We start from the raw sequence: 23036 nt of genomic DNA, 5'->3' as shown, positions 1-23036 counted from the left end.
GCTTATAAAATTTCATTATAAAATTTGTATAAGCAACTTAATTAGCATAGTCTTACAACCCTCAACCATATGTAGTCCAAGCAGCACTATAAAATTAATTAAAGTACATAACAGCATGGACTGCGATATGCGTTCAAAATGTCGATGTTCATGTGTCCTGCAGTTCACACGATGACGCACAGTTTGCTGCGTTCTTCATCGACCCATGAGCCGAGTGATCCACCGCTTAGAGTTTTATAAATTGGTTTCTTAATTTTGTCAAATATGTTTTTATTGAAAGAAATTAAAAATACACCATTTTACTGGCATATATCAATAATGCCAATAAATAAATTTATTTTTATACCTAAAACGAATGCTGCGAAATGTCTTAGTTTTATATAACCAATATATATCAAAGTATTTCTTTTTAAATTGCATTTATTGTAAATAAATATATATATATATATATTAATACTTTTTTAGCGATATAAATTGAAATTTATATAAAACATTAACCTGTATAAAACCAGGTACAACATTGTACATTTTAGGTTGTTGCATTATCCAATGTATGCGCATAACTGAGATGAACAATACATATCGCAACGCGTGTATATTATGGTCCATATACACACAGTATTTTAATTGTGTTTATATACAATAATAATTTAATATTATTATTTTAATAATTCGATTTGCTTGTTCGAATTTTTATTTGTTTGTTTTGGCTGCTTATTATTTCTCTCATATGTATTAAATACAATATATAATTTTAATATTTGCATTATTTCGATTTGCTTGTTCGAAATTTCATTTGATCTATATTAGATCATATACATTTTGGCAATTCATATTTTATTTGTATTACTATAATGTATTTATTATAATATAAACAAATATTTTATTAACGGTAAGGATATACAATAATAATTTAATATTATTATTTTAATAATTCGATTTGCTTGTTCGAATTTTTATTTGTTTGCTTTGGCTGCTTATTATTTCTCTCATATGTATTAAATACAATATATAATTTTAATATTTGCATTATTTCGATTTGCTTGTTCGAAATTTTATTTGATCTATATTAGATCTCATATACATTTTGGCAATTCATATTTTATTTGTATTATTATAATGTATTTATTATAATATAAACAAATATTTTATTAACGGTAAGGATATACAATAATAATTTAATATTATTATTTTAATAATTCGATTTGCTTGTTCGAATTTTTATTTGTTTGCTTTGGCTGCTTATTAATTTCTCTCATATGTAATAAATACAATATATAATTTTAATATTTGCATTATTTCGATTTGCTTGTTCGAAATTTCATTTGATCTATAATAGATCTCATATACATTTTGGCAATTCATATTTTATTTGTAATACTATAATGTATTTATTATAATATAAACAAATATTTTATTAACGGTAAGGATATTAAAACATTAATGATCCTTCCGCAGGTTCACCTACGGAAACCTTGTTACGACTTTTACTTCCTCTAAATAATCAAGTTCGGTCAACTTTTGCGAAACAACCGTAACACGCAAGGCGTCACAGTGATCACGTCCGGAGACCTCACTAAATAATTCAATCGGTAGTAGCGACGGGCGGTGTGTACAAAGGGCAGGGACGTAATCAATGCGAGTTAATGACTCACACTTACTGGGAATTCCAAGTTCATGTGAACAGTTTCAGTTCACAATCCCAAGCATGAAAGTGGTTCAGCGGTTTACCCGGACCTCTCGGTCTAGGAAATACACGTTGATACTTTCATTGTAGCGCGCGTGCAGCCCAGGACATCTAAGGGCATCACAGACCTGTTATTGCTCAATCTCATTATTGCTAGACGCAATTTGTCCATTTAAGAAGCTAGTGTCCTTATAATGGGACAAACCAACAGGTACGGCTCCACTTATATAAACACATTCAAACACAATAAACATTTTACTGCCACCATGAATGAAGGCTATATAAGCTTCAACACCATAATCCTGAAGATATCTATTTAATATATTTGAGTCTCGTTCGTTATCGGAATTAACCAGACAAATCACTCCACGAACTAAGAACGGCCATGCACCACCACCCATAGATTCGAGAAAGAGCTATCAATCTGTCTTACACACTTATGTTCGGACCTGGTAAGTTTTCCCGTGTTGAGTCAAATTAAGCCGCAGGCTCCACTCCTGGTGGTGCCCTTCCGTCAATTCCTTTAAGTTTCAGCTTTGCAACCATACTTCCCCCGGAGCCCAAAAGCTTTGGTTTCCCGGGAAGCGACTGAGAGAGCCATAAAAGTAGCTACACCCAATTGCTAGCTGGCATCGTTTATGGTTAGAACTAGGGCGGTATCTGATCGCCTTCGAACCTCTAACTTTCGTTCTTGATTAATGAAAACATCTTTGGCAAATGCTTTCGCTTAAGTTAGTCTTACGACGGTCCAAGAATTTCACCTCTCGCGTCGTAATACTAATGCCCCCAAACTGCTTCTATTAATCATTACCTCTTGATCTGAAAACCAATGAAAGCAGAACAGAGGTCTTATTTCATTATCCCATGCACAGAATATTCAGGCATTTGAAGCCTGCTTTAAGCACTCTAATTTGTTCAAAGTAATTGTACCGGCCCACAATAACACTCGTTTAAGAGCACTAATGCAGGTTTTTAAATAGGAGGAACATATGAAAAAATACAAGTATCTAAGCACATGTAAGAACTCCACCGGTAATACGCTTACATACATAAAGGTATAGTACTAACCACAATTGTAAGTTGTACTACCCGTATGAAGCACAAGTTCAACTACGAACGTTTTAACCGCAACAACTTTAATATACGCTATTGGAGCTGGAATTACCGCGGCTGCTGGCACCAGACTTGCCCTCCAATTGGTCCTTGTTAAAGGATTTAAAGTGTACTCATTCCAATTACAGGGCCTCGGATATGAGTCCTGTATTGTTATTTTTCGTCACTACCTCCCCGAGCTGGGAGTGGGTAATTTACGCGCCTGCTGCCTTCCTTAGATGTGGTAGCCGTTTCTCAGGCTCCCTCTCCGGAATCGAACCCTGATTCCCCGTTACCCGTTGCAACCATGGTAGTCCTAGATACTACCATCAAAAGTTGATAGGGCAGACATTTGAAAGATCTGTCGTCGGTACAAGACCATACGATCTGCATGTTATCTAGAGTTCAACCAATATAACGATCTTGCGATCGCTTGGTTTTAGCCTAATAAAAGCACATGTTCCATAAGGTTCATGTTTTAATTGCATGTATTAGCTCTAGAATTACCACAGTTATCCAAGTAACTGTTAACGATCTAAGGAACCATAACTGATATAATGAGCCTTTTGCGGTTTCACTTTTAATTCGTGTGTACTTAGACATGCATGGCTTAATCTTTGAGACAAGCATATAACTACTGGCAGGATCAACCAGAATAATGTTTTTATTCATATTTCATTCATATTTTTTGAATAGAAATTAGCAATATATATGTTGTTATAGATTTTATTTCTATCGAATACGGCCATTTTTATATAGCATTCGTATACGTTTGTTTTCCAATTTATACTTGTTTCGCCACTAATAATAACAAGTTTTTATTGATGTCAAAAAGAATCATATTCTTTATAAACACAATATTTATTTTTCATATATTTTCTTTATATATGCACATTTCATTCTAAAATATCATTTTTGTTCGACATACATAATATATTGTATCCACACATGTACAATTTTTGTTTAACCAATATAAGATATTGAGTTAATCATTTGTATTTTGACGATAAATTTAAAATTTATCTATATATATCCATATAAGTCTCTGGTAATATATAAAATAGAACCGAGTGTATATATATAATTATTACTACTATATTTATTTCTTAAATAATATATACTTATATATTATTTATATATATACTCTTTATTATATATTATATAATTTCTTAAATAACTCTCTTAATAGCTATTTTTTATTATCAACAATATAAGTTGATATTAATATTGAAAATGTATTCATAATTACATTTTTATATTTCTTTGGTAGACTTTTATGTACTATTATTATTTAATAATACACATATAATATAAATCATGTTAGCCTACCTCCTAAAATTAACGATAAAATTCGGAAACAATTTGTTATTCTATGTACAATAGAAACTTGGCCTTTGTTTCAACGTTATTATCTTTGGGCTTAAAATATTAACCGCGGAGCCAAGTCTCGTATTCAAATAAATGAATAAAGAAACAAATTTGACGGATAATATCTTCTCTACTGACATATGTCAATAGCAGACGGCCGGCCCATTGACCATCCTATAGTAGTTTTTGGACACGCTGTCTCCCATTCGGGTATATTCAATTTACTTTGCCACTCACCCATATAGTGTTCTCTTATATAATAAGACAACGCACTTTTATATTCATTATATGGATATATTGCCTTCCTCATATTTGCCACACCACCTATAGTAGTTTTTGGACACGCTGTCTCCCATTCGGGTATATTCAATTTACTTTGCCACTCACCCATATAGTGTTCTCTTATATAATAAGAAAACGCACTTTTATTTTCATTATATGGATATATTGCCTTCCTCATATTTGCCACACCACCTATAGTAGTTTTTGGACACGCTGTCTCCCATTCGGGTATATTCAATTTACTTTGCCACTCACCCATATAGTGTTCTCTTATATAATAAGAAAACGCACTTTTATTTTCATTATATGGATATATTGCCTTCCTCATATTTGCCACACCACCTATAGTAGTTTTTGGACACGCTGTCTCCCATTCGGGTATATTCAATTCTCTTTGCCACTCACCCTTATAGTATTCTCTTATTTAATAAGAATACTAAAATACTTCTCATATTATAGATGTAATCTATTAACTTCTCAATATCCATACGGTTTATGTATGGTATTGACAAAATCCTATGCATTTGCATAAGATTTATTTTGCCACAATTTATAGTACTAGTGCCGCCCTCACTAGGTATAAATATCTCATTTCGCTAGTAGTGTATGGGCAAATTCTACTAGCTATTCTCATAAATATGTCACTTATATGCCATATCTATACAATTCATGCACTTTTATATGTATATTTGCTATATTATACATTATTATGCCTTATAGGTATTATACCTATAAGCCACATCCATACGATTGCTTAATATAAATATATGTATAATTTTTTATACATATTTTTTTTTTATTTATATATGGTTTTTTATTCATATCCATATACTGTATTCAATTTTATATGGATATGATTGGCGTTTTATATAGTATTGACAAAATCATAAGTTTGACCAATACGAGGAGAGGTCCGCCAACGACCACCTCCCTATAGGTGTTTTTGGACACGCTGTCTCCCATTCGACTGCTTACTATACTAGGGGCTACCCGCTCCGTATGATATTCTCTCATATAACAAGAGAATGCAAGAAATATTCGTATTTTATGAATATAATCCATTTATTTTTCAATATCCATACGTTTTACTTAGTTTTTTGTACGGTATTGACAAAATCCTATGCATTTGCATAAGATTTATTTTGCCACAATTTATAGTACTAGTGCCGCCCTCACTAGGTATAAATATCTCATTTCGCTAGTAGTGTATGGGCAAATTCTACTAGCTATTCTCATAAATATGTCACTTATATGCCATATCTATACAATTCATGCACTTTTATATGTATATTTGCTATATTATACATTATTATGCCTTATAGGTATTATACCTATAAGCCACATCCATACGATTGCTTAATATAAATATATGTATAATTTTTTATACATATTTTTTTTTATTTATGTATGGTTTTTTATTCATATCCATATACTGTATTCAATTTTATATGGATATGATTGGCGTTTTATATAGTATTGACAAAATCATAAGTTTGACCAATACGAGGAGAGGTCCGCCAACGACCACCTCCCTATAGGTGTTTTTGGACACGCTGTCTCCCATTCGACTACTTACTATACTAGGGGCTACCCGCTCCGTATGATATTCTCTCATATAACAAGAGAATGCAAGAAATATTCGTATTTTATGAATATAATCCATTTATATTTCAATATCCATACGTTTTACTTAGTTTTTTGTACGGTATTGACAAAATCCTATGCATTTGCATAAGATTTATTTTGCCACAATTTATAGTACTAGTGCCGCCCTCACTAGGTATAAATATCTCATTTCGCTAGTAGTGTATGGGCAAATTCTACTAGCTATTCTCATAAATATGTCACTTATATGCCATATCTATACAATTCATGCACTTTTATATGTATATTTGCTATATTATACATTATTATGCCTTATAGGTATTATACCTATAAGCCACATCCATACGATTGCTTAATATAAATATATGTATAATTTTTTATACATATTTTTTTTTATTTATGTATGGTTTTTTATTCATATCCATATACTGTATTCACTTTTATATGGATATGATTGGCGTTTTATATAGTATTGACAAAATCATAAGTTTGACCAATACGAGGAGAGGTCCGCCAACGACCACCTCCCTATAGGTGTTTTTGGACACGCTGTCTCCCATTCGACTGCTTACTATACTAGGGGCTACCCGCTCCGTATGATATTCTCTCATATAACAAGAGAATGCAAGAAATATTCGTATTTTATGAATATAATCCATTTATTTTTCAATATCCATACGTTTTACTTAGTTTTTTGTACGGTATTGACAAAATCCTATGCATTTGCATAAGATTTATTTTGCCACAATTTATAGTACTAGTGCCGCCCTCACTAGGTATAAATATCTCATTTCGCTAGTAGTGTATGGGCAAATTCTACTAGCTATTCTCATAAATATGTCACTTATATGCCATATCTATACAATTCATGCACTTTTATATGTATATTTGCTATATTATACATTATTATGCCTTATAGGTATTATACCTATAAGCCACATCCATACGATTGCTTAATATAAATATATGTATAATTTTTTATACATATTTTTTTTTATTTATGTATGGTTTTTTATTCATATCCATATACTGTATTCACTTTTATATGGATATGATTGGCGTTTTATATAGTATTGACAAAATCATAAGTTTGACCAATACGAGGAGAGGTCCGCCAACGACCACCTCCCTATAGGTGTTTTTGGACACGCTGTCTCCCATTCGACTGCTTACTATACTAGGGGCTGCCCGCTCCGTATGATATTCTCTCGTATAACAAGAGAATGCAAGAAATATTCGTATTTTATGAATATAATCCATTTATTTTTCAATATCCATACGTTTTACTTAGTTTTTTGTACGGTATTGACAAAATCCTATGCATTTGCATAAGATTTATTTTGCCACAATTTATAGTACTAGTGCCGCCCTCACTAGGTATAAATATCTCATTTCGCTAGTAGTGTATGGGGAAATTCTACTAGCTATTCTCATAAATATGTCACTTATATGCCATATCTATACAATTCATGCACTTTTATATGTATATTTGCTATATTATACATTATTATGCCTTATAGGTATTATACCTATAAGCCACATCCATACGATTGCTTAATATAAATATATGTATAATTTTTTATACATATTTTTTTTTTATTTATGTATGGTTTTTTATTCATATCCATATACTGTATTCAATTTTATATGGATATGATTGGCGTTTTATATAGTATTGACAAAATCATAAGTTTGACCAATACGAGGAGAGGTCCGCCAACGACCACCTCCCTATAGGTGTTTTTGGACACGCTGTCTCCCATTCGACTGCTTACTATACTAGGGGCTACCCGCTCCGTATGATATTCTCTCATATAACAAGAGAATGCAAGAAATATTCGTATTTTATGAATATAATCCATTTATTTTTCAATATCCATACGTTTTACTTAGTTTTTTGTACGGTATTGACAAAATCCTATGCATTTGCATAAGATTTATTTTGCCACAATTTATAGTACTAGTGCCGCCCTCACTAGGTATAAATATCTCATTTCGCTAGTAGTGTATGGGCAAATTCTACTAGCTATTCTCATAAATATGTCACTTATATGCCATATCTATACAATTCATGCACTTTTATATGTATATTTGCTATATTATACATTATTATGCCTTATAGGTATTATACCTATAAGCCACATCCATACGATTGCTTAATATAAATATATGTATAATTTTTTATACATATTTTTTTTTTATTTATGTATGGTTTTTTATTCATATCCATATACTGTATTCAATTTTATATGGATATGATTGGCGTTTTATATAGTATTGACAAAATCATAAGTTTGACCAATACGAGGAGAGGTCCGCCAACGACCACCTCCCTATAGGTGTTTTTGGACACGCTGTCTCCCATTCGACTGCTTACTATACTAGGGGCTACCCGCTCCGTATGATATTCTCTCATATAACAAGAGAATGCAAGAAATATTCGTATTTTATGAATATAATCCATTTATTTTTCAATATCCATACGTTTTACTTAGTTTTTTGTACGGTATTGACAAAATCCTATGCATTTGCATAAGATTTATTTTGCCACAATTTATAGTACTAGTGCCGCCCTCACTAGGTATAAATATCTCATTTCGCTAGTAGTGTATGGGCAAATTCTACTAGCTATTCTCATAAATATGTCACTTATATGCCATATCTATACAATTCATGCACTTTTATATGTATATTTGCTATATTATACATTATTATGCCTTATAGGTATTATACCTATAAGCCACATCCATACGATTGCTTAATATAAATATATGTATAATTTTTTATACATATTTTTTTTTATTTATGTATGGTTTTTTATTCATATCCATATACTGTATTCACTTTTATATGGATATGATTGGCGTTTTATATAGTATTGACAAAATCATAAGTTTGACCAATACGAGGAGAGGTCCGCCAACGACCACCTCCCTATAGGTGTTTTTGGACACGCTGTCTCCCATTCGACTGCTTACTATACTAGGGGCTACCCGCTCCGTATGATATTCTCTCATATAACAAGAGAATGCAAGAAATATTCGTATTTTATGAATATAATCCATTTATTTTTCAATATCCATACGTTTTACTTAGTTTTTTGTACGGTATTGACAAAATCCTATGCATTTGCATAAGATTTATTTTGCCACAATTTATAGTACTAGTGCCGCCCTCACTAGGTATAAATATCTCATTTCGCTAGTAGTGTATGGGCAAATTCTACTAGCTATTCTCATAAATATGTCACTTATATGCCATATCTATACAATTCATGCACTTTTATATGTATATTTGCTATATTATACATTATTATGCCTTATAGGTATTATACCTATAAGCCACATCCATACGATTGCTTAATATAAATATATGTATAATTTTTTATACATATTTTTTTTTATTTATGTATGGTTTTTTATTCATATCCATATACTGTATTCACTTTTATATGGATATGATTGGCGTTTTATATAGTATTGACAAAATCATAAGTTTGACCAATACGAGGAGAGGTCCGCCAACGACCACCTCCCTATAGGTGTTTTTGGACACGCTGTCTCCCATTCGACTGCTTACTATACTAGGGGCTGCCCGCTCCGTATGATATTCTCTCGTATAACAAGAGAATGCAAGAAATATTCGTATTTTATGAATATAATCCATTTATTTTTCAATATCCATACGTTTTACTTAGTTTTTTGTACGGTATTGACAAAATCCTATGCATTTGCATAAGATTTATTTTGCCACAATTTATAGTACTAGTGCCGCTCTCACTAGGTATAAATATCTCATTTCGCTAGTAGTGTATGGGCAAATTCTACTAGCTATTCTCATAAATGCCTTCTTTATGCCATATCTATACAATTTATGCACTTTTATATGTATATTTGCTAATATTATACATTATTATGCCTTATAGGTATTATACCTATAAGCCATATACATACGATTTCATTTTTTTATTTATATATGGTTTTGTATTTATAACCATATACCGTATTTACTTTTATAAGGATATGATTGGCGTTTTATATAGTATTGACAAAATTATAAGTTTGACAAACACTTTTTTAAGTCTTTTAGTTAAAATTGTCATTTTTAATTGACTATCTAAACACTAGATATATTTGCACATGGAGCAAAGAGTATAAAAATTGGTCGCGTCACTAATAATATCGCGATACATTTTTACTACCATCAAAATACCACATACGTTTATATGTCCTCTTTATTTAATTTGGTTTCTAAACCTCAGGAATAGTTTTAATTATATGTGCGCTCTAAGTTGAATGAATTTCTTGAATCTCTTTACTTGAATTTCTAAGACTTAAAAATATTTATAAATAGATGTCCTATTGCATAATATTTTTTTATCGCTTCACTTATAAAATAACGATCCTGCCTTTCTACCTTTGAATAAACATTCATATAAACATGGAGAAAAAAACGTTCGCGTCACTAACAGTATGTGACGATAAAATTTTGCTAACATTAAAAGGAACATATTTTTATATGTCAACTCTTAGTTGAATTGGTCTATTGCTTAAGATTCTAGACCTTAGGAATATTTTTATATTATATGTTTGCCAATCTTCGCGTCACTAAAAAGATGACGATTCATATTGTTATTATTAGATGGTCGAGTTGTACTTATATTGATATGTTAATCAAATTGGTCTCTTACTTGAAAATCTAGACCTTAGGAATATTTTTATATTATATGTTTGCCAATCTTCGCGTCACTAATAAGATGACGATTCATATTGTTATTATTAGATGGTCGAGTTGTACTTATATTGATATGTTAATCAAATTGGTCTCTTACTTGAAAATCTAGACCTTAGGAATATTTGTATATTATATGTTTGCCAATCTTCGCGTCAGTAATAAGATGACGATTCATATTGTTATTATTAGATGGTCGAGTTGTACTTATATTGATATGTTAATCAAATTGGTCTCTTACTTGAAAATCTAGACCTTAGGAATATTTTTATATTATATGTTTGCCAATCTTCGCGTCACTAATAAGATGACGATTCATATTGTTATTATTAGATGGTCGAGTTGTACTTATATTGATATGTTAATCAAATTGGTCTCTTACTTGAAAATCTAGACCTTAGGAATATTTTTATATTATATGTTTGCCAATCTTCGCGTCACTAATAAGATGACGATTCATATTGTTATTATTAGATGGTCGAGTTGTACTTATATTGATATGTTAATCAAATTGGTCTCTTACTTGAAAATCTAGACCTTAGGAATATTTTTATATTATATGTTTGCCAATCTTCGCGTCACTAATAAGATGACGATTCATATTGTTATTATTAGATGGTCGAGTTGTACTTATATTGATATGTTAATCAAATTGGTCTCTTACTTGAAAATCTAGACCTTAGGAATATTTTTATATTATATGTTTGCCAATCTTCGCGTCACTAATAAGATGACGATTCATATTGTTATTATTAGATGGTCGAGTTGTACTTATATTGATATGTTAATCAAATTGGTCTCTTACTTGAAAATCTAGACCTTAGGAATATTTTTATATTATATGTTTGCCAATCTTCGCGTCACTAATAAGATGACGATTCATATTATTATTAGATGGTCGAGTTGTACTTATATTGATATGTTAATCAAATTGGTCTCTTACTTGAAAATCTAGACCTTAGGAATATTTTTATATTATATGTTTGCCAATCTTCGCGTCACTAATAAGATGACGATTCATATTGTTATTATTAGATGGTCGAGTTGTACTTATATTGATATGTTAATCAAATTGGTCTCTTACTTGAAAATCTAGACCTTAGGAATATTTTTATATTATATGTTTGCCAATCTTCGCGTCACTAATAAGATGACGATTCATATTGTTATTATTAGATGGTCGAGTTGTACTTATATTGATATGTTAATCAAATTGGTCTCTTACTTGAAAATCTAGACCTTAGGAATATTTTTATATTATATGTTTGCCAATCTTCGCGTCACTAATAAGATGACGATTCATATTGTTATTATTAGATGGTCGAGTTGTACTTATATTGATATGTTAATCAAATTGGTCTCTTACTTGAAAATCTAGACCTTAGGAATGTAATATATAAAGGATTAAAAATTCGCCACAAAGCCAAGCAAACAATCAATGCATACAAATAGATTGTTGGTTGAACTTTATATAAGAAGTTCAACACAACAAATAAATTATGCAATTTTATTATCGAATCATCAAGCAAAGGATAAGCTTCAGTGGATCGCAGTATGGCAGCTGCTCAACCACTTACAACACCTTGCCTGTTACAAAAGTCGTTTACAATTGATTCTAGGCTTTGTCATTGTATTAAATAATGCTTTTATATGTAACTAGCGCGGCATCAGGTGATCAAAGATCCTCCCAATTTACTATGTTACAAATTACATTGGCATCACATCCATTGTCGTTTAAAAAGTAAATTATAAACTTTAAATGGTTTAGAAGCCATACAATGCAAATTGCCCCTTATTTATCATTGCAGTCCAGCACGGATACGACCTTAGAGGCGTTCAGGCATAATCCAACGGACGTAGCGTCATACCACTGTTCGCTCGAACAAGTATTGTGCCATTGGTCCGTACCTGCGGTTCCTCTCGTACTACGCAGGAATGCTGTCGCAACAACGTTTTGTCATTAGTAGGGTAAAACTAACCTGTCTCACGACGGTCTAAACCCAGCTCACGTTCCCTTGCATGGGTGAACAATCCAACGCTTGGTGAATTTTGCTTCACAATGATAGGAAGAGCCGACATCGAAGGATCAAAAAGCGACGTCGCTATGAACGCTTGGCCGCCACAAGCCAGTTATCCCTATGGTAACTTTTCTGACACCTCTTGTTAAAAACTCTTTAAACCAAAAGGATCGATAGGCCGAGCTTTTGCTGTCCCTGTGTGTACTGAACACCGAGATCAAGTCAGCATTTGCCCTTTTGCTCTATGTGTGGTTTCTGTCCGCACTGAGCTGGCCTTGGGACACCTCCGTTATTATTTGAGAGATGTACCGCCCCAGTCAAACTCCCTACCTGGCAATGTCCTTGAATTGGATCATACCTGAGTAATTGGAGTTATACCAAATTTTCAAATCAAAAATACATAAATGCACCGTTTTATTAAAGAATTTGTTTGCGATTATATAACAAACTCGTGATACTTTGATCAAGAAGCTTGCATCAAAACCCAATACCATAAGATATAATAAATATATCCGTATAATGGCTAGGAAATGATACACGTTCCATTTAATCAAGTAAGTAAGGAAACAATAAGAGTAGTGGTATTTCATTGGCGATACCAAACCGAGGTCTAATATCTCCCACTTATTCTACACCTCTTATGTCTCCTTACACTGCCAGATTAGAGTCAAGCTCAAAAGGGTCTTCTTTCCCCGCTAATTATTCCAAGCCCGTTCCCTTGGCTGTGGTTTCGCTAGATAGTAGATAGGGACAGGTGTGTCTCGGATCCCTCCGAACTTATTTAACGTGACGTGTTCCGCACTGAAGGGATTACAGCCACGGCATTCTAATATACCCACAAGGGAGTATATAATGCAAGGGTCTGGGTTAAGCGCCAAACCAACGCCCTGGACTAGAAGCTATAGCTATGTACATAGCAACCACCCCAGTAGCAATTTAAGTACTTGCTTGTCGGGCAAGCACTCCCCCTTGCATAGGGGCGAGATCTATCTAAAATCTCTACTGTTCTTTGGGTCGCAGCACCCGAGTTGTATTAACGCAACATCCACGTCGAGCCCGGGGACTCTACCCGCGATATAGGTGTCAACCACAGCCACCACGAAACTCCCACTAGGGGGCCGACCTCAATGAGTAGCCTTGGAGAACCACTCAACCCGTGGCACCGAAATTTCAGGCTCGGTGGGCCTCACCCCTTCAGCTCCGACAAGCTCGGATGGGGCAACCATGTCATATTAGTCGCCTCCTACGACAAGCAATGACAAGCTGTGGCAGTATTCTTCGCCGTTGCCACACGGCAAGGGGGTTTTGGGACTATTGTCCCGGCGCCTGCGGTTCATCCCTCGTCGCTTCCATCCTACGCCTCGAGAAGGCAGCATCAGCAAAAGCTCCTAGGAGACGCATCCGTTCTGGGGTCTCGACTACTCCTGCGACGTTCCATCGTTCTTGGACTCGAACAATGCCAAGGGCATCCAAGTCACGCAAATCGCTATAGAGGCGGCACTCACATAGTACGTGAAGCCAGTCCTCACTCTCCTCTCCACATGAGCATGCGGTTGTGGTGCTGAGGGTTCTACCATGGAGGAAAGCGTTGAACGACCCGTGTCCTGTCAGCAAGAATCCGGCTCTTAAGGTGAAGACAAAGTCCTTCCTCTTGTAGACGAACGCTGCCTCTGGGAAAAACTGGCGAGTCACAAAACCGTGAGCCGCTTGGTCCCATCTGAGTTGCCACTCATTTAGCAGACATTCGTCTAGCAGAGCCATCTTGGATTTCCAGTCCAACACAGACAAGTCCTGTCCATAGAGCCAGTCGCTCTCGTCCAGGGGAACGTGCTTTCTGAGCTTAAACTTCACTGCCATCCTGTGAGCATCTAAATCCATTGGAGGAGCACCAGCAAGCACCTGCAGTGCCACCGTGGACACTGTGCGGCATACCGGTAGGCATCCTAATAGGATGGTCCTCTGGCACGAGGTGAGGAGTCTTAAGGACTTGCCCTTGCTCGCCGCCTTGTACCAGACCGAGGCACCGAAGAGTGCACAGGGGACCATGAGTCCGCACCCGTGCTAGCCCTCCGGCAACTCCAGCCAGCCGATCTCTGAGAGCAGAGATATGCGGGAGAAGGCTCATCCGCTCGCCGACTAAGATGCCAAGGTACCGGCATTTGGTGACGTATGGCAGGCTTGCTCCAGCAAACCGTACCGTCGGTCTCCTAGTGTCTGAAAGATTCCCTTTCAGCAACATGATTGCCGTCTTGCTGGTTGACACACTCACTCCAACCTCAGCTCCCCAGGCTCCCACGATGTCCATCAACTGCTCGCCCTTTCGCTCCAGATCGGCACGGGAATTCCCATCGACGAAAAGTAGCAAGTCATCTGCAAACGCGCTCAGAGCACAATGTGGCTCCAGGCGCTGAAGCAGCACATCCATCAGTAGGTTCCAAATAAATGGACCACTGACGGACCCTTGCGGGCAGCCCCGTGTAACCGACACTGTGGCCGCTTCGTAACTGCTGATGATACTGGCACTTCGACCGGAGAAATAACTTTTCCACAAGTCTATCTCTCGACAGCCGACGTCGATAAGCCGATCCAGCACCGCGTTCCACTCAACATTGTCGAAGGCACCCTTGAAATCAACAAAGATTCCCAGCACCCTCCTCTCGCGGCTGGTGGAAACGGTGTTTTTAGCGTGCATCCACGCATCCTCAACGCAGCGTCCAGGCCGAAATCCAAATTGCCATCTGCAGCCATCCGGTAGCACATCCTTCAGTCGATTCACCATGATCCCTTCCAGCACCTTTCCGAACACTGGCAAAAGGCATATGCCACGATAAGAGGCAGGATCGCTCCTGTCCTTATCTGGCCCCTTTACCAGCGGTATCACTCTCGGGTGTTTCCACTCGGCAGGAAAATATCCTTCCGAGAGGCATCGAGAGTACAACTTCGTCAGGTGCTGAGGGATAGCACGCCATACCTCCTTGACGATCCCACCCGTGATGCCGTCCATTCCCGGCGATCGCCGGCTTCTCAGCTTCGCGACGCTGGTTGCCACCTCGAAGGCTTCGAGGGTCGGTGGAGCAGCAGGAGTTATACCCTCACGCACTGTGGATTCCGCAACAGGGAAGAAGTTGCGGAGGAGTATATCTGCGCAGTCGTGCCATGTCGTAAGTAGCGCGCCGTTCGACCTAAGACATCCAAGATCGGTTGTCTTTTTCCGGCCTCGGCATATTCGGTAGGCGTGCCCCCATGGATCATCCTTGTGCCGTCCCACGAAGTCCCGCCAGTTTTGTTCCTTTGTCATCAGGATAAGCTTCTTATACTGGCCTGAGGCAAGCCTTAATCCAGCGGCAAGTCGCTCAACATCGCCGGTGCCACTCCGACGAGCTGCCTGCAGCCTGCGCCTCAGTCTCCTGACCTCTTGGCGCTTGGTACTCAGTTCAGGATTCCACCATATTACGTTTCCCCTTGCTGCAGGTATCCTGCGCCCTATTACCCTGTCGCACACTTCGTGTACGATGGAGCGAAGGGCTGACACATGATCATCCAACGGCGATTCCTCCAGTTCCTCGAGACATTCAGCTACATCCCTTAGTTCTACTCTGAATCTTCGCCAACTTGCATTGGAGAGCCTCCATTGCGGTACCGGAGCTAGGCTCTCAACGGTACTGCTTGGATCTGGAGTAACCTCAACAGTGATGATGTTGTGGTCACTCAGCTCCCAGAAGTCAACTCTCCATTCGTATGTTGCCCACACACGCGCTGCTTCGTTGGTGAAGGTCACGTCGATATCACTTCTGGAGCGGTGATTATCGAACGTGAACACCTGGCTGGCCGTATTAAGCACACAGACACCGCTTGCGATGATCCACTCGTCCATGTGCTGTCCCCGTTCGCGATTCAGACGGTCTCCAGAGTTAGCTGGAGTTTTGCTGAACCACATCGGGGAAACCGCATTCGCATCAAGTCCGAGGATTGTCGGTGTCCTGCTGGCTAGCAGCAGAACCGTATCCAGGTAGTCAGTGTAGGGCTGCAGGGCAGCTGAGTACTGGCAGTATACGGAGGACAGAAAAATGGTGCCGTATTTTCCTGTGACACTCACGCACACTCCATAATCCGTCGTCAATGTCTCGATGGGCATGCAGATGGCAGACGGGTCGTCCACGATGATGGCAGCTTTCTTCCTTTTGTCAGCGAAGATTCTCATGCCTCCAGGGAGTCCAGTGAGACGCTTGCCTGCGTCCACATAGGGCTCCTGAATGAGTGCGAACAGGTGGCCAGCATCTCTCATCCGCTTTGCAAGCTCGATGACAGCGCAGCGGCCTCGACCACAATTCGCTTGGATGAAGCTGAACATGTTAATGTCTAGCTTGCACCCTGGCTAGCACAGCGCTATATATCGGGCATCCACCCGAGAGCATATAGTGCCCCGAGGGTAGCCCTTTATGGCGGCAGTTACGGCAGTCCACCGCATTTTTGCACTTCGCCGCGACGTGGTCGTTCTGTCCGCACTGGCGGCAGACCTGGTTTTCTCTAGCGTACCGACACTCGCTGACTTTGTGGTCAAAACCAAGGCATCGGTGGCACGCATAGGTGCGCACTTGAGAGCGGCAGCGGTAAGAGAACCACTTGATATACACCCTCCCGCTTTCGAGAACGGCCAACGCCTGATCATCTACTTCCAGCGTCACGTTTATAGTGGCGCTGTTAGCTGCTGACCAGGGCTTGGTCGCCAGGACTACCGCCTTCTGGAACTCCTTCAGCGACATCTCCTCGAAGTTTTTCTCTTTTAACTCCATCATGAACTCATCCGGCGTCACAGTGGTGTCCACATCCTGTACCGTCACCCTGGGTTTTGCGGCAGTGTTTTTGGACACCTTAAGGCCCACCTCAGCGAATTTTGCGGAGGCAACGATTTTCGACATCTCCGCCTGCGATGGCGTGCGAATAATCGCGCCGCCCCGCTTCAACTCTCGCACCTCATGCACTCTGACGCCCAAAGCAGGCGCTACCTCTTTGCGGACCTTGTCCGCAATTTGCCTCCCTGATAAGGCCGGATCATCACATGCAACGACTGCCGACCAGGTCTCCCGGATTTTCCGCGGTGCGGCTACAGGGGCATAGGGGGCGACAGGGGCAGCAGGTGAGGCGATAAGGTGCGCGCCTCTAGCAGCGGCGGCTGCGTATGAGACGGCCGAGGCAACCGGTGCCTGCTTCTTAAGGCGGTCCTCAAGCACTCCAATCCGTATAAGGAGGGCTGCAACAACCTCCTCGTAGCGGTTGGCTACGGACTGCACCTTCACATTTGTGGCCGGGTTGGCATAGGAGACCATGAACATCCTACCGATCTCCGATCGGATGTCCCCCATCTCGGCAGCGACGGCACCATTACCTCTCCACTCCCTATCCGAGAAGGATTTTAGAGGACTGGCTGGTGCAACGAAGGTCTTCTCGTGTTCAGCAGATGATGCAGCAGCGGCGGGGGCTGCGGGAGCGGCAGGGGCTGCGGCAAGGGCAGCGACAGGGGCAGCGGCAGCGGCAGCAGCAGGGGCAGCGGCAGCGGCAGCGGCAGGGGCTGTCGCAGTGTCAGCGGCAGTTGCATCCAGTGCCATCAACTTGCACCTAGAGGCGTCCCTCAGCGGCGCTTTATTGCGCTTACCTCTGGGTCGTCCTCTGCCCCCACTGCTTCCCCTACTACTAGCACTCTCACTGCCAGAATCTCCAACATCCATTTTGGGTGGCGCCATCCGCCGGTTATCGGCAGTTCCAACCCAAAAGCTTTTCCACCAAGGACTTACCCCTTTATTATCAGCTGGTCGGAAAGCTCTATCAGCTGATCAGCTGATAAAAGTTTAGCGATGACACAAACCGCACAGCTGTTTTAGGCAAAATGTGCCTAAATAAGCCTAACGCCTCTCTCAAGAGAGCGCCTCTCTCGTGACACACGTGGCGCAATGGAAAATTTCCAATGGGAAAAACCCAATTTCACCCGGTTTCACCACTTTTACACAGGGAAAACACGCGCACTGGGTTCGCAGGCACAAAACACGAATTTTCGTGCTGTTTCTAGCTTCGTATCTGGTCTCTATCAGTCAATATTGGCTACACTCGCGGAGCGTACGGAAAACACGTCTGTTCGCACGAGCAATCTAACACCGACTGTGTAGATAGGGACAGTAGGAATCTCGTTAATCCATTCATGCGCGTCACTAATTAGATGACGAGGCATTTGGCTACCTTAAGAGAGTCATAGTTACTCCCGCCGTTGACCCGCGCTTACTTGAATTTCTTCACTTTGACATTCAGAGCACTGGGCAGAAATCACATTGTGTCAACACCCGCTAGGGCCATCACAATGCTTTGTTTTAATTAGACAGTCGGATTCCCCAAGTCCGTGCCAGTTCTGAATTGATTGTTAATTGATAATCGTTATAATTAATAAGAACTAATTGGTTTAACCCAATTAGTATTCTTAAAAATTTTAGCAAGAAAGTTCCACAATTGGCTACGTAACTAAACTATCCGGGGAACAAGTAACTAACATAAATGCTAGAAACTCTATTTACCCAGAACGAGCACATAAACCATGTTATTGTTTCCCAATCAAGCCCGACTATCTCAATCTTCAGAGCCAATCCTTATCCCGAAGTTACGGATCTAATTTGCCGACTTCCCTTACCTACATTATTCTATCGACTAGAGACTCTTCACCTTGGAGACCAGCTGCGGATATTGGTACGGCCTGTTGAGAAGTTTGCGTGTCCCCACCATAAATTTTCAAGGTCCGAGGAGAAAATATCGACACAACAGTATATGTCATGCTCTTCTAGCCCATCTACCATATCTCTCTGCGAAAGACTTCCATGGTAGTACGGCTATAAAACAGAAAAGAAAACTCTTCCGATATCTCTCGACGGCTTCTTTATGGTCGTTCCTGTTGCCAGGATGAGCACGAGGCCCATATTTAATAACAAACGGATACTCAACAGGTTACGGAATTGGAACCGTATTCCCTTTCGTTCAAAATTATTCAAGTATATTAATTTAGCTAGATTTTATATAATATATATATTTGTTTGGCATTTGTATTTTACTTGAAAATTTTCGGCTTTCGCCTTGAACTTAGGACCGACTAACTCGTGATCAACCACTGTTCACACGAAACCCTTCTCCACTTCAGTCCTCCAAGGTCTCATTCGATTATTTGCTACTACCACCAAGATCTGTACCAATGGCAGCTCCATGCAGGCTTACGCCAAACACTTCTACGCATACCATTGTACCTTCCTACTCACTAAAGTTTCAAAATTTATATTACAAGTAATATAAATCATCTACTTTAGCGGTAATGTATAGGTATACAACTTAAGCGCCATCCATTTTAAGGGCTAGTTGCTTCGGCAGGTGAGTTGTTACACACTCCTTAGCGGATTTCGACTTCCATGATCACCGTCCTGCTGTTTTAAGCAACCAACGCCTTTCATGGTATCTGCATGAGTTGTTAATTTGGGCACCGTAACATTACGTTTGGTTCATCCCACAGCGCCAGTTCTGCTTACCAAAAGTGGCCCACTGGGCACATTATATCATAACCTTGAACTTCATATCAAGAAAGTTAAGGTTCTTACCCATTTAAAGTTTGAGAATAGGTTAAGATCGTTTCGACCCTAAGGCCTCTAATCATTCGCTTTACCAGATAAGATTATTTTATATAATATTAAAATGCACCAGCTATCCTGAGGGAAACTTCGGAAGGAACCAGCTACTAGATGGTTCGATTGGTCTTTCGCCCCTATACTCAATTCTGACAATCGATTTGCACGTCAGAACTGTTTCGGTCTTCCATCAGGGTTTCCCCTGACTTCAACCTGATCAAGTATAGTTCACCATCTTTCGGGTCACAGCATATATGCTCAAGGTACGTTCCAGTTAGAGGCATAAATAATATAAATATCATTATACATAACTATATAGAACGCCCCGGGATTGTGTTAATTAGCTATAAATAGTTAAAAAACTAATCCCATTATTAGTCAAGTTAATTACGCTATTAGGTTTATATCCCAATAACTTGCACATATGTTAGACTCCTTGGTCCGTGTTTCAAGACGGGTCCCGAAGGTATCCTGAATCTTTCGCATTGTTAATCCTACAAGTGCATATAATAAACACAAAAATCAATGATAATTATGCCATTATATAATTCCGAAAAATTAACGCACTGTATTCATATAAATCTATCAGCACTTTATCAAATTAATAACATTTATTCTGTGTTAAAATGCAAGCAAATTAATTTGAATAAACTATAAGTTATATTTTATGATAAATTTGGTATGCTAATAGATTACAATGTCCTTATATGGAAAAAATGCACACTATTATCATAATATTGTTTAAATATTACAATTCTAATGATGAATTTTCCATAACGGATATTCAGGTTCATCGGGCTTAACCTCTAAGCAGTTTCACGTACTGTTTAACTCTCTATTCAGAGTTCTTTTCAACTTTCCCTCACGGTACTTGTTTACTATCGGTCTCATGGTTATATTTAGTTTTAGATGGAGTTTACCACCCACTTAGTGCTGCACTATCAAGCAACACGACTCTTTGGAAACATCATCTAGTAATCATTAACGTTATACGGGCCTGGCACCCTCTATGGGTAAATGGCCTCATTTAAGAAGGACTTAAATCGTTAATTTCTCATACTAGAATATTGACGCTCCATACACTGCATCTCACATTTGCCATATAGACAAAGTGACTTAGTGCTGAACTGATTTCTTTTCGCTCGCCGCTACTAAGAAAATCCTTGTTAGTTTCTTTTCCTCCCCTAATTAATATGCTTAAATTCAGGGGGTAGTCCCATATGAGTTGAGGTTGTGTATAACTTTTATATGCAATTAATTCTTTATATATAATGATAAAACATTTTATTAAATTCGTTATATTAATAATATCTGTATATAAATGGCATTTGTTTGATTTAACGAATCAACGAAGAACAATAATATTGTCAACGGTTTTCTATTTTCTAATCATTAATAAGAGACAATTCTAGATAAATTTTTTATGCTAGACATTTCTCAGTATCAATGTGGCTCCAGGCGCTGAAGCAGCACATCCATCAGTAGGTTCCAAATAAATGGACCACTGACGGACCCTTGCGGGCAGCCCCGTGTAACCGACACTGTGGCCGCTTCGTAACTGCTGATGATACTGGCACTTCGACCGGAGAAATAACTTTTCCACAAGTCTATCTCTCGACAGCCGACGTCGATAAGCCGATCCAGCACCGCGTTCCACTCAACATTGTCGAAGGCACCCTTGAAATCAACAAAGATTCCCAGCACCCTCCTCTCGCGGCTGGTGGAAACGGTGTTTTTAGCGTGCATCCACGCATCCTCAACGCAGCGTCCAGGCCGAAATCCAAATTGCCATCTGCAGCCATCCGGTAGCACATCCTTCAGTCGATTCACCATGATCCCTTCCAGCACCTTTCCGAACACTGGCAAAAGGCATATGCCACGATAAGAGGCAGGATCGCTCCTGTCCTTATCTGGCCCCTTTACCAGCGGTATCACTCTCGGGTGTTTCCACTCGGCAGGAAAATATCCTTCCGAGAGGCATCGAGAGTACAACTTCGTCAGGTGCTGAGGGATAGCACGCCATACCTCCTTGACGATCCCACCCGTGATGCCGTCCATTCCCGGCGATCGCCGGCTTCTCAGCTTCGCGACGCTGGTTGCCACCTCGAAGGCTTCGAGGGTCGGTGGAGCAGCAGGAGTTATACCCTCACGCACTGTGGATTCCGCAACAGGGAAGAAGTTGCGGAGGAGTATATCTGCGCAGTCGTGCCATGTCGTAAGTAGCGCGCCGTTCGACCTAAGACATCCAAGATCGGTTGTCTTTTTCCGGCCTCGGCATATTCGGTAGGCGTGCCCCCATGGATCATCCTTGTGCCGTCCCACGAAGTCCCGCCAGTTTTGTTCCTTTGTCATCAGGATAAGCTTCTTATACTGGCCTGAGGCAAGCCTTAATCCAGCGGCAAGTCGCTCAACATCGCCGGTGCCACTCCGACGAGCTGCCTGCAGCCTGCGCCTCAGTCTCCTGACCTCTTGGCGCTTGGTACTCAGTTCAGGATTCCACCATATTACGTTTCCCCTTGCTGCAGGTATCCTGCGCCCTATTACCCTGTCGCACACTTCGTGTACGATGGAGCGAAGGGCTGACACATGATCATCCAACGGCGA

The 23036-nt window shown here is 39.2% G+C and overlaps 2 non-coding genes and 1 pseudogene across 2 annotated transcripts; all 3 read right to left on the bottom strand.

The window, feature by feature from the left end:
- Positions 1–55: 55 nt before the first annotated feature.
- Positions 56–234, bottom strand: LOC127010591 (5.8S ribosomal RNA). The gene has a single exon (XR_007763323.1). It is a non-coding gene; the product is annotated as a 5.8S ribosomal RNA (ribosomal RNA).
- Positions 235–1441: 1207 nt separating this feature from the next.
- Positions 1442–3436, bottom strand: LOC127010524 (small subunit ribosomal RNA). Its single transcript, XR_007763280.1, has one exon. It is a non-coding gene; the product is annotated as a small subunit ribosomal RNA (ribosomal RNA).
- Positions 3437–12278: 8842 nt separating this feature from the next.
- Positions 12279–21666, bottom strand: LOC127010559 (large subunit ribosomal RNA; annotated as a pseudogene).
- Between the last annotated feature and the right edge of the window lie 1370 nt (positions 21667–23036).

The sequence above is a fragment of the Drosophila biarmipes genome, chromosome X, assembly GCF_025231255.1.
Source record: "Drosophila biarmipes strain raj3 chromosome X, RU_DBia_V1.1, whole genome shotgun sequence".
Classification (NCBI taxonomy): domain Eukaryota; kingdom Metazoa; phylum Arthropoda; class Insecta; order Diptera; family Drosophilidae; genus Drosophila; species Drosophila biarmipes.
Note: the sequence above shows the minus strand (reverse complement) of the source record. Positions and strands in the feature narration are given on the sequence as shown.